Source organism: Lutra lutra, chromosome 16, assembly GCF_902655055.1.
Source record: "Lutra lutra chromosome 16, mLutLut1.2, whole genome shotgun sequence".
Lineage (NCBI taxonomy): Eukaryota > Metazoa > Chordata > Mammalia > Carnivora > Mustelidae > Lutra > Lutra lutra.
The window spans coordinates 15,609,542-15,624,890 of record NC_062293.1 but is presented as its reverse complement, the minus strand read 5'-3'; the positions used below and the strand labels follow the sequence as shown (position 1 = coordinate 15,624,890).

The 15,349-nt window shown below is 40.1% G+C and overlaps 1 protein-coding gene across 6 annotated transcripts in view; it reads left to right on the top strand.

Annotated features, from left to right (window-relative positions):
• The first annotated feature begins 7,788 nt into the window (after window positions 1-7,788).
• Window positions 7,789-15,349, top strand: part of TANC2 (tetratricopeptide repeat, ankyrin repeat and coiled-coil containing 2) — a 375,400-nt gene continuing 367,839 nt past the window's right edge. For all 6 annotated transcript variants that reach the window (XM_047706886.1, XM_047706885.1, XM_047706884.1 and 3 more), the window contains exon 1: window positions 7,789-8,323. The gene's annotated coding sequence lies outside the window, so the exon portion shown is untranslated. The remainder of the gene's footprint in view (window positions 8,324-15,349) is intronic.

Below are 15,349 nucleotides of genomic sequence, written 5' to 3'. Positions count from 1 at the left end.
TTGGTTGGAATTACACTGAATTTGTAAATTATTTGGGTAAAATGACATCTTTACAATAATGAGTCTTCCCATCGGGGAAAATGGTATGCCTCTTCATTTCTGCAGGTTTGCACTTCCCTTCAGCGAATACTTATAGTTTTCTTTGTGTGAGAATTGAACATATAGTTTGTTCCTAGGTTTGAAAAAACTTGGGGTGGGGCGGGCATTATTAATGAGATCTTTCCATTTCATTTTCTTTTCATATATGTTGTATGTTGTTGAGATTAGGCTGCATAGACAGTTCTGTATCCTCTTTTTAAATTTAATATTTTGCCACATAAGTTTCCTAATAAAAATAGTTTTTCCTGTTGCATATTTGTCCAACAAATATGTATGTGTCATAATTTACTTAACCATTCTTTAGGGTTGGTAGATTGCTTCTGATTTTTAAAATGCTAAATACTACCGTGATGAACATCTTTGTGCATAAATCTTCATTCTATTTTGGATTATTCCTTAAAATGTACTCCTTTAAGTGGTATTTCTTTATCTTCTGCATTATATAGATATTCTTTGAGAAAGTCTTGGATAACACAAAATCAGGATAAGTTGAAATTATCTTCTTACATTTTAAAAGTTTTAATATTTTGTTCTTATTCAATTAGTTATTTTAAAAAATAGACCTACATTCTTCCTAACTCTTTGTCATTTTTTGGGCATGATTAAGAGTAACAAAATGGGGCATAAGCAAACAGCAGTTTCATAACCCAAGCTGATGTATGAGAGTCTATCTGGGACCAAAACCCATGCAAGACTGACCACAGAGGTCCATTATCTCCTTGTACCTGCAAATTCTGCCCTTACATTCTTTCTTTGCATTGCTCATTTGTATACTTGACTTCTTCAGATTTCTCTGTGTGATATAAAATCTCTCACATCTTCAAAATTTTATTATGTGCCTTATGGAACTATTTACATAAAGCTGAGTGCTGCATAACTCAGGGAATGTCTTTATACTGAATGTAATTTAATTTTCTTGACTTTTCAGGGTTAATATAGAATCAATTTTAAAAATTTCTTCCCTAAGGCCTAAGGAGGTATGTAGGACTGTTTTCTCCTCTGCTAAAGGCACTAAATGGCTGTGTTTTTTGATCATTAAGTAAATTTCTATGCCTTTTCTCATCTCTACACTGTTTAAGACTTCCAGCTTTTTCTTCTCACTGCTATCTGCATGCCTGCATGGGATAGTTTCTCCTCCCTCTTCCAGTTTACTGCTTTTAATTTTTTATGAGTTTGGAAACCAGATTGCCAGGTCTTTTAAAATCGAATCCAAGTAAAAATTAATAGCCTCTGAGAAAGGACTTCGATGAATTGAAGCTCTAGCAGTAATGGGCATAATCTTTAGGGCACGGACTTTGGTGATTTTTGTTTTGTTTTTGCAGAGGTGTTTTTCAAACATCTCCTTTATTTCCCTGGGTCTTTGTGGTGCTCCAGATAGATGAGATTGTCAGATAACCAAGTTCCATATAAATGAAGCTCCATGACAATTATTATATTGGTAACATTAAGATGCCTCTTTTTCTTTTCCTCTACTGAATTTTGATTCTTTATTTTCTTTTGTTCCTTTCACATTGTGTGTCAGGCTGGTTGACTAAATCTAGAGGAAATGTTAATTGGGCTTCAGATGTGTGAGATAAGGTCCAATGTAAAACTTTACTTCCCCTAGATTTTCTTCCTTGCACTTCTTTTTAATAACTATAACTTCTCTATATTTCCCATCAATTCCCTTGTATTTAAAGTAATTCATTTCTATCTAAAGATTCTTTTGATTAAAAAGAAGTGAAATGTATTCCATTATATGTAAGAAAGAAAAGACAATTTACACAACTCTACTGTATTCTTTACTTTTACTCATGGCTAATTGATAAGGGCTGTGGTACTAAACCAAGATTGTGTGCTCATTCTCTGTAGAGGCCAATCATTCCCCCTTTGCTTCTAATCACCTCTCCTAATATTTCCAAACTACCATGTAACTACTTAGGTGCTTTGAGTGAGGGCATATAGCAGGTTCATTAAAACCCATGCAATATTGGAGAATCATCTCAATTTAATATTTATTAATGCAGAATCCAAGGATAGAAATGGGATAAGTCCATGGACTCAAATGCCATTAAGGTAGGTTCCCTAACTTCTGATCTATGTTTTTCTCTATGAGACTCTCTCTATTTTCCTCTCTCCTCTCATTCTGCATTTAAGCATTTTCTCTTCCTCACGCTCACATTAGGAAACAGATCAGTTAACAGCATCCATAGTTTCAGCTACTATGGTGAGACTGATTTGAACTTCTGGATATAAAGCACAAAAATTCCAGACAGGGCTCTGATGGGCCAAGCTTGCCTGTGTCAAGAGCTTTCTGGCAGTTAATTCCAAGGGTATCCATTACAAAATGTGTAACCTGTACAAATATGAATGATCTTTTTTTCCTAAAAGGGAGGATCCATTGGTTCTATCAGATTCTTAACTGATCTGTAATTTAAAAGCAATAAAAAACTACTACAAACACAAAATATGCTAACACCATCCCTTTCTGTCTTCTCTTTCAAACCAATCCTGCTGACTCCCCTGCTTCTGTCATAGGTACCATGGTCTTTTAGAGTCTTGTCACCTTGCTTTATTTTGATTTCTCACTCTTCTTTACCCTTTGCAGTTATTCAGAAAGTTCTGTTAATTCTTCCCATGCAATGGCTGTTGGAACTATCCCTTTCTTTTCCCACTGCCATAATTCTTGACTATCAGCTGTCACCTTCTTTAGCTCATAAAATACTAGTATCTTCTTAACCGTGTCCTTATCATTTGTCCTTCCATGCTGAAATCCACCCTACTAGAGAAAGTTTTAAACATTGTCTTCTTGTCATTCTTCTGCTCAGAGACTTCATGGTGTCTTCCTTTCCTGGGCACCACCCTCTGCAGTTTGGTCCTGGCCCTTTTTCCCAACCTCTTACCAATCAAATGTTACCAGATGTTTTATCTCTCTTTTTTTTTTTTTTAAGATTTTATTTATTTATTTGACAGAGAGAGATCACAAGTAGACAGAGAGGCAGGCAGAGAGAGAGAGAGAGGGAAGCAGGCTCCCCGCTGAGCAGAGAGCCCGACGCGGGACTCGATCCCAGGACCCTGAGATCATGACCTGAGCCGAAGGCAGCGGCTTAACCCACTGAGCAACCCAGGCGCCCCGTGATGTTTTATCTCTTGATTAGTAAGTAGTCTTCTATTCATCCACACTTAATTGCTCATTGGTCTGCTTTTTAGATTTGTACCCTATTTGTAGTTAACACCAAGGCTTGTCTTTGTTAAGGAGGCAACTCACCTCCAAAAGGGACTTATTCTTTGACTTATGAGTTTTTATGCTAGGGGAGCCTGGGTGGCTCAGTTGTTAAGCATCTGCCTTCTGCTCTGGTCATGATCCCAGGGTCCTGGGATCGAGCCCTGTGTCAGACTCCCTGCTCTATGGGAAGACTGCTTCTCCCTCTCCCACTCCCCCTGCTTGTGTTCCCTCTCTTGCTGTGTCTCTGTCAAATAAATAAATAAAATCTAAAAAAAGAAAAAAGTTATGCTTATTCTTTGCTTTAAACTTTTATTGATTCTCTAGGGCCCTCCCTGGAATAGTTCTTCCTTCTTTCCATCTGTATTTTTTCCTATTCTACTTTCCTCAAGTAGCAGTCCCATACCATTCCAGTCAAACTTACCTCTCTTCCTTTTATGAATTATCACAGAACCTGCTATTTTATTCATGTCTTAACACTTAATTCTATAATATGCTGTATTAATATTTAAGTGTTTAAAGTACTTTGTTTCCTATAGTAAGCAAGACATCCCTCAAACTGTTAAATATGCACTGTGGTACTTACTATAGTTATAAGCATTCAGTAGGCACAAACACTTGTCAGGCATTTATAAATGTCAATTAAAAATATATGGAGTTTTGCTTCTTCATATTGTACATGACATTTTCACTTTCCAAAAAAAAAAAAAAAAAGTGATTTACCAGAAACTTCTTTTAAGTAATAGCTCCTCTATCTGGAAATGCTATTAAGTGTTAGTCTTAAAATTATTAAATATTCATCAAAAGACCGAGGTGGGAGTTGGTGGGGAAAATGTTGAAGCTATTGAGTTTAGAATTATTAATTGCAGTTAAAAAGAAATGAGATTATGAAAAACAATCAATGAGAAAAATATCTCTTACATCAACTTTTGAGAGAGACTTTCATTGTGTCATATGGCTCACATTTTTCAAATGATGTATTCTGTGTTCTCATTTATATTTCATAGACCATTATCTTGAGGATAACTGATAGAGGATAAAGTTTGTTTGGGTTTACACTGTGATCTTGACTGGTCATTTAACCTCTCAAAGCTGCCCACCCATTCAGTGTGATCTTGACTCAGTCATTTAAACTCTCAAAGCCGCCCCCCCCCCCCACCAATTTAGAAACCTGAGACAAGGAGTGCCTGGGTGGCTCAGCGGGTTAAAGCCTCTGCCTTCAGCTCGGGTCATGATCCCGGGGTCCTGGGATCGAGCCCCACATCGGGCTCTCTGCTCAGCAGGGAGCCTGCTTCCCTTCCTCTCTCTGCCTGCCTCTCTGCCTACCTGTGATCTCTGTCAAATAAATAAATAAAATCTTAAAAAAAAAAAAAAAGAAACCTGAGACAATATTGATGGGGTATTGTGAGAATTAAATGTGATAGTATATATAAGGCATTTAGTAAAGTATTTGCAGCCAGTAGGCAAACAATGAATGCTGGATGTCATTATTCTTTATTCAATAGGGAGAGGATTGAAAAAAAGGGTAGGAAAGGTGAGCCTGATGGTTTGCTTAAGAGACTTAGACGTGCCGGGGAAGACATGTGCAGGGGTGAGTATGAGTGTGCAGAGTTGACAGATCAAGACAGGACATTTTGACTGGTATAGATGGCACTGATAAGTTGGTAGGTATAAGGTAAGGTTGGGTTAATTTATGCAAATTTGCATATTCCTCTTAATGGCATACGTTATGTTTCCAAATTTAAGTGATGGACTAAATGATCATTTTGATTAGAAGGGATTTTTAGTAGGTTAAAAAAAATTAGCATTCTCAGGATTTCAGATATCTTTGACAGAAAAGCAAATCAGGGAGAAGAGCTGAGCACAAGGGTGACTTCTCTCTATAATGTTGCTCACCATCCCTACTATACCCCACCCTTACCTCTGTCAAGGACAGAGCGTTTCCTTCACAAAGTTAGAGTGTGGCAGCAAATTGCAAGACTTAACAGCAGTATTATGTGGAAGGGAATGGGCTGAATAGAATCATGCTGGATGATCAAAACAGCAAGGCAGTGAGTTCATTCAGTGGGTACTCAGTGTGAGCATGATATCTGGGAAAGGTCAGCCAAAAGAAATGGAGACTGATCTTTGGGAGTATGATGAGGACAGTGAGTCAGAGTTACTCACTTCATCAGAGCAAGAGACCCTGTGGGTCACAGCTATTAGAGCTTACTGTGGGAAAATCCAATAAAAAGAGATTTGCTGCTAAAACTGAACAATTATAGTGTTTTTCTAATTTCCAGGAAAAATGGACTTCAAGGCTTTCATTTTGTAAATTGTTATTAAACTTTTGGTACTTTCTACTTTATGAAAAGTTGCAAACAAATTTTAAAGGAAAAACATGGACCTGTTATTTCTTAAAACAACATTTTAAAAAATACGTGAGAGATCTGCATAAACATCATATAGCCAGATTTAGTGCTGGTAAAATTGTCATGTCCATATGGCAGAATTAAATCTATCAATATTTCATGGTGTTCCACAATGAACACAATAATTTCTAAGTACTGCCACCTGAACTAGTTTGAAAACTAACACATTACACCCTTGACTGCCTTTTGTTATTTCTTGTGGGAAGGAATGTTATTAGCCTCACTGAAACTCACAAAGGTTGAGATACAAAGTAATCTTTAAAATAAACAAACAAATAAAAAACCCAAAGGAGAACTGAATAGGGCAAATCTGAGTGCAAAAAGAATAAGGTAACAATAGCTACTGCTTCCTGAGCACTTACTATATACCAGGCTCTGGGTTAACTATTTTTCAAAGATAATTTCATTTAATTTTTACAATTACCCTGTGAGGTATCATCATCCACATTAGACAGATGAAGAAAAGAAGGCTCAGAGACTTGCTTAAGGTCACATAGCTGGTAAGTCATGTGTGATACTGAGATTTAAACCCAGGTTTCCAGACTCCAATCATGACGATGTTGTAGTGCCTCTTTGCGTGTATGAATAAACCTTTTTGCATATGTATTAACCCTTGTAGTCATTAGCTAGATCAAGATAATGAACATTTCCAGCAACCCAGAAGGCTCCCTCCTGCACTGTCAAATACCCCATAAATAATCACTATTATGCAACTATCACCATAGATAGGTTATAGTTAGAGTTAATCTAAGTTTTTGGAGTTATCACCAAAAGATTCCATATATCAGTCTTTCGCCTTGCCATTTTGCTATAGTATTCAAAGCTGCTCCAACTTTTCAAGCATTCATTATAGAAAATAGCTGTTGAAAATGGCGTCGTATTCCATCTCTTCTATTATTCTGAAGTTAATACTAATTCTTAAAAAGCCAAAGAGACTCCTGGATGAAGTAGGTTCAAAGAACTGTTAGCAAACAAACAAAATTATCTTGGGAACACCACGGACACACGTTCCTTGACTGAGGTAGTTCGGGGACATCTATTTCCAATCATGTCGTCTCATTAGGAAACAGATGACCAGGAAAGGTCGTCTCAGTTTATGAACAGTAAGATTAGCCAGGAAGAGTATGTAATAGTGATTGCTTTGCATCATCTCACAGCACACGAAAAAATTTATGTCCAGATATCTTCCACAGTTGGCTTGGTATTTTATGATGCAAGGGAAAGGAAAAGGGGAAGAAGCTCTAGGTGGGGGGTAATGGGGAAGTCAGACCTCGGAGGAGGCTTTAATGCGGTGGCTTTCCGTGCCTTGCCCACTAGCTCTTAAAACCACATTACTTCTGTCCCACCTGGCAGCGACAGAAACAGCGTCACAACTTCACCTCTGGTTCTCAAGCTGTGGTTGGTGAATTTTCGGCAACTATTCTAGATAATAGTCTCCCTTCTCTCTCCTCCCTCCCCACCCACCTCCCCACCCATGGCTGGTTTTGCACCTCATTCTGATTCCCACCACAGCCAACTGTGGCATTTGGAGCAGTTTACATATTACAGTTGAGCATCAGGCAAAGGATAACCGACGTATGTAGGGTCTGATGATTCTGGGAGTGATGCGTACGTAAGGTGACTGAAGTGGGGGGAAATCTAGAGGAACGTTCTGCCCATTAAAGCAGGACAGGCCCAGAAGTGGGCGCACGTGACAGCAGCAGCACCTCGAGAGTGACATCACTCCTCCGGGGGCGGAGCCGAACTATTTAGGGCCTTGTCTGCTACTGAGCTTCCACCCCTATTCCGCACCAAACCCTTCGACCCCACCAGTCAGAGCCCCCTGAGGAAACGAGAAATGCCCAGACCTCACAGAGCTGCAGAGTCAGGGCCCAACCTCTCCGCGCAGGGAAGGGTTCGGTCTTCGCTCTCTCTCCCAGCCACTCCCCACCCCCAAATTGTGGAGGGGGCGGGGGCGCGCGCGCTCCACCACGCACGCGCCCCCACGCACGCGCTCTCCCTCCGCGCTCGCGCTCCTCCCCACCCTGGCCCGGAGGGGGCGGGGCTGCGGGCGGCCTGAGAGGGTGCGACGCCCCCGGCGCGGCGGCGGCGCTAGCGAGCTGCCGGCCGGGCGCGGGTTGCTGGGCGTGCTGTTCCGGCGGGGCCCGCTGGCACAGCCGCCTCACGCGAGCCGCCCGCCGGGCGGGGGAAGCTGTGAGCACTCCGAGCGCCGGGCTCGGGGCTGCCGGTGCTGCCCTCCCGCCGCCGCCCTCCGCGCCTCCTCCGGGCGGCCCCGCCCCCGTTCCCATCCCCCTCGCGCTCACCTCCCGGCTGAGCCGCGCGCGAGGCGGAGCAAGGCGCCCGCCGCAGCTGCCGCCGCCACCGCTGCCGCCGCGCTGAGGGGCGAGAGCCTGCACCCGCGCCGCCGCTGACAAGAGGACCGCCGCGGGCTGCGCTTGCCAGCCGCGAGGCCCCGCCGCGCCTTTCCGGGGCGCAGACCCACAGCGGACGTCGGAGCGCAGCGAGGTGCTCTGGGAATCGCGGGCGGCGCCGGTGGGCGGCGCGGTCCTCACTGGGGATCCTGGGGGCTGGGGCTTGACCCCCAGGTGCAGCGAGCCCCTGAGAGCGGCAGGTAAGAGACCCGGGGAGCGGCGGAAGGAGGGGTCGCCTCAGTGACAGGGGCGTTCGCCTCCAGTGTCTCGGCTCCAGGGAGAGGGGCGGGGGCGAGCAGGGAAGCAGCGAAACGGGCTGCGAGCGAAGTGCCTCCGGTGTCCAAGGTGTGGGGAAGGTTGGCTCCAAATGTGGCACTCAGGGTGGCTTCAGATGGGGCCAGGGACGGTCATTCGGTGTCACCGAAGGTGTCATGGAATTTGGTACCGAGAGAGTCTCTAGATGACGGGGACCCAGGATGAGATGCGAGGCAGATTGTTAAACGTGGCAGGCAGTGTGGTGCAGAACGAGTTGCAAAATGTGCCCCCAGAATGCAGCATAAAAAAGTAGTTGTGAAATGTGCCAGGTAAGGCGCAGGGTGGGTTGGCCTGTGTGGCATCGAAATTGATGGTAGAAGTGTTGTGAGCGATATTAACAATCCCTCTGGGAAAGGATATGTAGTCTAAGAAAAGATTAATAAGGCTCATGGCTAGATATTTTATCACAGGAAATCGAGAGGAGCTATGATATGCTATTTTTTGAGATAGAGATAGTACGTACCCACGTGAAAGAAAAAAAGCATATTGTGTCTGGTTGTGAGATGGGAAAGAAAAAATAAGGCTAAAATAATTCTAGGTTTTGCTGTCATCTTGTAGAGAGCACTGATAGAACTGTATCCTGGCTTTTATTTCAGTTGTGGAATGTTTAAAATGGGTTTCACAAAACATAAACAATGATCATTAACATTAGGAAGATTTGGTGTTTTGGGTGTCTTTCACGCTGTTCTCTCCTCCTCTCCAGGAAAAGAAACATAATAAACAAAAAAACGCCACATCTTGATCATAATTCTGAGTTCAAGATCATTAGGCAAAGGGATTTTTTTTCCCTATGTGCTGCTGTCTTCATTTTCACACAGGTGAAAATATCTGGAATGAAGAAAACAAAACAATATGGTGAACAAAAGGGATAAATTTTCAGGCATTTTGAGGGGTTGGAGCCAAAAGCTATTGCAGTGGTTAATTATAGTGAATGACAGTAGTGATATATTCTTGCATGTTCTTCGTGTTGGGGTGGCAAAATAGGGGAAAAAATTGAATACAGTAAATGCAGCATAAAAAGCAGCAACATGGATACTGTCAGTGGAGCACTTCTTACAGCGTTTCCCAGGTACATCATCTTAGGAATGTGAGCACAAGAATAAAATAGTATTCTCTCTCCATCTCTGTTTGTCTTTATGTATGAAATTACCCACATGCTGCAAAACATTGTGACTTCCATTTAAGAAGGACATCTGTGGTTTGAGAGGATTGTCAGAAAATAGCTGGAATTTCAGAAGTAACAAAAGATAGTTGGATGAGCTATGTAATATAACTTACATATGTACGTTCAATGAGTGTCTATATGGTATGAAACGAGCAGAAATAATCTGGATGCGTTCATTAGGATGTAGTTAATGACAGAATTTAGTGGTTTGTGTTGTGATTATTGTATAGAGAAATTGAATTACTTGCCTGAAGAATGTTGTTTTTATAATAGCAGTAAGTAATTTGCTAGATAATATGAAAATTCATACTGATTGGCTTCCTCCTGCATCCACATTCAGACACTGAGGGATCATTTGCTTCAAAGAGAAAACTGGATTTTACTTGGTGATTAATAATGGGTTTTAGCGTTTTCTATAGATACATCCCTCACCTTGAGTCTATGTTGGGGCTAAAGCAGAGAGGAGAGGGCAGAGGAGAATAAAGAGCAGTTCTGTTGGGTCTTCCTGTTTTGTTCTGACTGTAAGCCATATGTACTGCCACCCCCTACTGTCTGTAGAAAGAGGTGTTGCAGAGCCCCATTCTTTTCTTGTTATCACTGCCCCCTTGTGTAAGGGAAGAAATTGATAGTTGCACTTGGGAAAACCGCTCTCAGATTGTTCTTGACAGGGTTGTTATGTGGTTCTATTAATAATCTATTCTTTTCAGAGTTGCAGGGCTTCTGACTTACTGTTAATCAGGCTTCAGATTTAATGTCTGTTTTTAATAGTATCCAGTTTTAGTCAGTAATTCAAATTGCACAGAATGTTTTTAATATTTTTGGAAAGATGGGAGTACTGTTACTAGTAGAAGTACTAGTTGTAATAACTCACCCTTTTATGGCTCTTATTCTGTGCCATTCCCGTTATACATGTTTTAATCAATTTCAGTACCCTATGAAGGGTGTAATGCTATTTACATCTTACTGATGAGAAACTGAAACACAGAGATGTTCAATAACTTGCACAGGACAGTCAAGAAACAGATTTACCTGGCAAGTGGAAGAGTTGAGTTTCAGTAAGACACATAAATGTTAAACCTACAAATATACCAAAAATACAGTTATTTTTGGTAAGAACATTTCTCTTATGGGATTTATCTTTGTAATTTATCTCTGAAATTTTGAGTAGAGGAATATCAGTTCTTTTTATGTAGTTAAGGAGATATTGTGATGGAGGTTGGTTTTGGGGTGACTTTAAACATAGTTACTTTCAAGTGGTTTGGGGTGTGTGTGTGTGTGTGTGTGTGTGTGTACACAGTTTGCTGTAAAGGTTTACTGTTGGTTTTAAAGAGATAGTTCACCACACACACGGAGAGCTATACATTCTCTCTTTAAAAGCACCAGCAAATCTTTCCTGCTAACTTTCCCAATGAAAGTTGAGGAGAAATTATCTATTTTCCTACCTGTTCATATTTTTATGATTTATTTTATTTAAAAAAGTAACAAATATGGATTGGATGAATGTGTATATTTTACCGCTTCCATCAATAACTGGTGGCTCAGATTTTTGTCACACTTACACATTCATATATATTACATATGAAATCATATTTATAAAAATGTAAAGTATAAAGAATAGTGGGGGCACCTGGGTGGCTCAGTCAGTTAAGCATCCAACTTGATTTCGGTTCAGTTCATGATCTCAGGGTTGTGAGATTGAGCCCTGTGTTGGGCTCATGTGCTGGGTGTGGAGCCTGCTTAAGATTTTCTCTTTCCTTCTCCCCCTCCCCCACTCCCTAATAAAAAGAAGAAAAAAGAAAAAAGATTAAATCAAATCACCTCTTATACATGTAACAATTATTTTCTTCTGTAAGCCAAACTTTCTGCCATTCTATATATAAATCATATACCTCATGTAATCAAACATTTCTTCATTTTTATGTATGTTTGTTAAGGGAATTCAAGATAATCTACTTATGGTTAAATTTTATTTAGGATGTACATTTATGTACTCTAGTATATTTAGTAAATTGTCATAGACTTAGATCATGCTCTGTATTTTGGATTGGTTGCTAGTTCCTTTTAGCATACTTCATTTATGAAACCTAATTTGATGTTTGCATCTTTATCGTAAGGTTTTACTAAAGTTGTTAAACATGAGATGATTTCCCTCTTCCATGTTTGATTTTTGGATTGTCCCAAGCTGGCTCTCTAGCTTTCCCCCATACTTCCCCATAAATGCCTTCGCTCTTTTCACATTTTTTGAAAGATTTTGCGTGCATTATTTTGAATGGAGAAGAAAGTAAGCCTGGAAGGAAGTGTAATAATCTCCTCTTACCTGTGGAGGATACATTGCAAGACCCTCAGTGGATGCCTGAAACCATGGATAATACTGAACCCTATATATACTGTTTTTTTCTATGAGTACATACACACAATAAAGTATAATTTATAAATTATGCATATTAAGAGATTAACAATAGTAAGATAGAACAATTATAACAGTATATTATAATAAAGTTATGAGAATGTGTTCTCTCCTCTCTAATTATCTTACTGTATTGAATTCACTCTTCTTGTGATGACCCAAGATGATAAAATGCCTATGTGATGAGATGAAATGAAGTGAATGGTGTAGGCGATGTGATGTAGCCTTGTGTCACTATTGACCTTCTGACTATACATCAGAACGAGGTTCATCTGCTTCTGGACTGTGGGTGGATTAGCAGGGGACTAACATATACTAAGCCAGTACTAGTTCCAAAGAGGGAATATTAGGATAGTTGATTTTTTTTTTTTTTTTTTTTTTGAGTGAAAGACAGAGCATGACCGGGGGGAAGAGCAGAGGGAGTGTGAGAAGCCGTCTTCCGGCTGACATGGAGCCCTGTGTGGGGCTCCATCCCAGGACCCTGGGATCATGATCCAAGCCAAAGGCAAATACTTAACAATTGAGCCACCCAGGCGCCCCCATCTAACATGGTCATCTGATTATGTCATTCTTTTCTTCAGAATCTTACTGTAGTACCTCTTCACTTAATGTATAAAACCGAAACTCCTTCCCAAACCATGTACAGTCCTTCGTGATGGTCTGATCTTTGCCTCCTCTTTAGACTCACTGTCACATTCTTCAAAGTTCTAGGCATCAGGAGATAGGTGTAGAGAAATATATATACATACACCCACCCATCTAGAATATTATTCAGAGTAACTCCTGGACTATAGTGAAAACAGACTCTAAAGATAAACTAATTTTTATTTCTTTTTTATTTCCTGGGTTGGGGAGAAGAAGATTAGAAGTTTCCCTCTGTGATGTTTAGCTGAATTTTTTTCATTGTATATTACAGAGGTTGGCAGGCTATAGTGCATGGGCCAAATGTAGCCCAATATCTGTTTTTGTATGACCTGCAAGCTAAAATTGTTTTTTATATTTTTAAATGATTGAAAAGATATCAAAAAAAGAATAATGCATTGTGATATGTGAAAATTATAGGAAATTCAAATTCACTGGCCATGAAGAAAGTTTTATTGGCATATGGCCATGCTCATTCATTTTCGTATTGGTTATAACGGCAGCTCTTTGTGTACAGCCACAGAGTTAGGTAGTTTCTATAGAGACCTAAGAATACACAAAACCTAAATATTTACTATCTAGACCTTTACAGATAAAGTTTCCAGGTCTTAGGTTATTATATAAATGGTCATTGAATGTCAGGTATGTCTGTTGAAGGCTCTTGCAGGGCATAATTGCTTCTATCTATTGAGAAAAGATTGGCTACTTTGCCTTAGTAGGAATTGATCTGACAGTCTCCATGTGACAGCCATATTGTGTCTAACTCTGAAGAAGTTTCTGACAAAGTATATTCTTTTTCTTAGATAAGGTATCCCACCTAAGAGTTTTGGAGCACTGCATATGAGAACATTTTTCTTTGTTTGCCCAAGTCTCAGTCTCTCTTTTGCATATTTTATGTTAAAAAAGATTGTCGTTACATTAAAAAAAAAAAGAAAACCCTTGATTTTTTTGTATTAGTTTGTTATACAGATATCTTGTGTTTAAAGGTATATGAGTTGAGTTAGATTAGTTATATTGGAAAAATTGGGGGATTTTTATGCAGAATATTAATGCATTAAATCATACACTTAAATATTTGGTGACTGTGTACTATGTATAATTAGTTTTACTACTGTAGTCTTTCAGTTGAAGGTGGGCATTTCATATTCTTCCTTAAATCAAAACTAATAGTGTAATTCAGAATTCTGTGTCCAAATATTCATTCTATTCTGGGAAAAATATAAGTAAAAAAATCCCATGTATCAAAGTTTGTCACTTCCCTAAAGTTTTACTGGTCAGTGTTGATAAGTTTTACTGTTTTCATTAGGTGGCAAAGGTATCATGAAAAGGAAAACAGTGGGCACCTGGGTGGCTCAGATGGTTAAGCATTTGCCTTTGGCTCAGGTCACGATCTCAGGGTCCTGGGGATGGAGTCTCTCATTAGGTTTCCTGCTCAGTGGTGAGTCTGCTTCTCCCTCTGCCCCTGTGCCCAGCTTATGCAGGCATGCTTGCGCTCTCTCTCTTTCTCTCACAAAAATAGATAAATAAAATCTTAAAAAAAAAAACAAAAGAAATTAAAGGAAAACAGTGATTCAAACATTCCTTTTTATAAATATCGAAAGTATTGCAGACCTAAAATTCACAAAGCAATATATATAAGCAATAATAATGGAAAACTTATTTACTTGAAACAGTTATCTTTGGACTAGGAAGCCATGCTTTATTTCCTTGTTCGTAATACTGTACTTGCACTATCATATCCGATTATATCAGATGACGACGGATTATAGAGTTTGATAACATGAAGAAATATGGCAACAGTTTTTTATTGCCATGAAAACCCACCTATAGATCTAGCCTTATAAGTAGATTAGTTAGTTATTAAACTTGGAAATGGGACTAGGTATGTAGATAATGTGATTTTAGTCATTTTAGTCATGGAGATTTTAGTCATTTTGGTCATGGAGAATCTGCCTCAGAACTCAGTAAATTCCTTCTGTCTAAATGAAGGAAGTCTTTTCTTAGCCCTTTGTGATCTTGGGTTGTGGGGTCCCACAATTTCTAGCTCTAGTTGCTGAAATTTGGTAGGGCAAAGCTAGTCAGGTTATAGAAGCTTGATGGGTATGGTTGTTACTCTAGAATTCCGTTTTTGTTCCAATTCCAAGGGATTCTGTTGGGTTCCTTTGGATTGGGAATTGGGGTGAATGAAAGTAATTAGTTTTATTAGACATGTGGGATGAAGATTTACTACATACCCAAACCCTGTTCTAGCATCAGAGAATCTTAGCTCGCTCTTTTTAGGGTTTTGAAGAGGAAGAAAGACTTCTTTTGGAAGTTATCAGACATTCCTTTACTTTTTTTTTTTTTAAAGATTTCATTTATTTATTTGACAGAGATCACAAGTAGGCAGAGAGGCAGGCAGAGAGAGAGGAAGGGAAACAGGCTCCCCGCTGAGCAGAGAGCCCGATGCGGGGCTCGATCCTAGGACCCTGGAATCATGACCTGAGCCGAAGGCAGAGGCTTTAACCCACTGAGCCACCCAGGCGCCCCCTTTATTTTATTTTTTTTTAGAGGGGAGAGTGACAGAGGGAGAGAGAGACTCTTAAGCAGGTTCCATGCTTCTTCCTGTGGATCCTGAGGTGGTGATGTATCTCATGACCTTGAGATCACGACCAAGCGGAAATCAAGAGTCAGATGCTTAACTGACTGAGCCGCCCA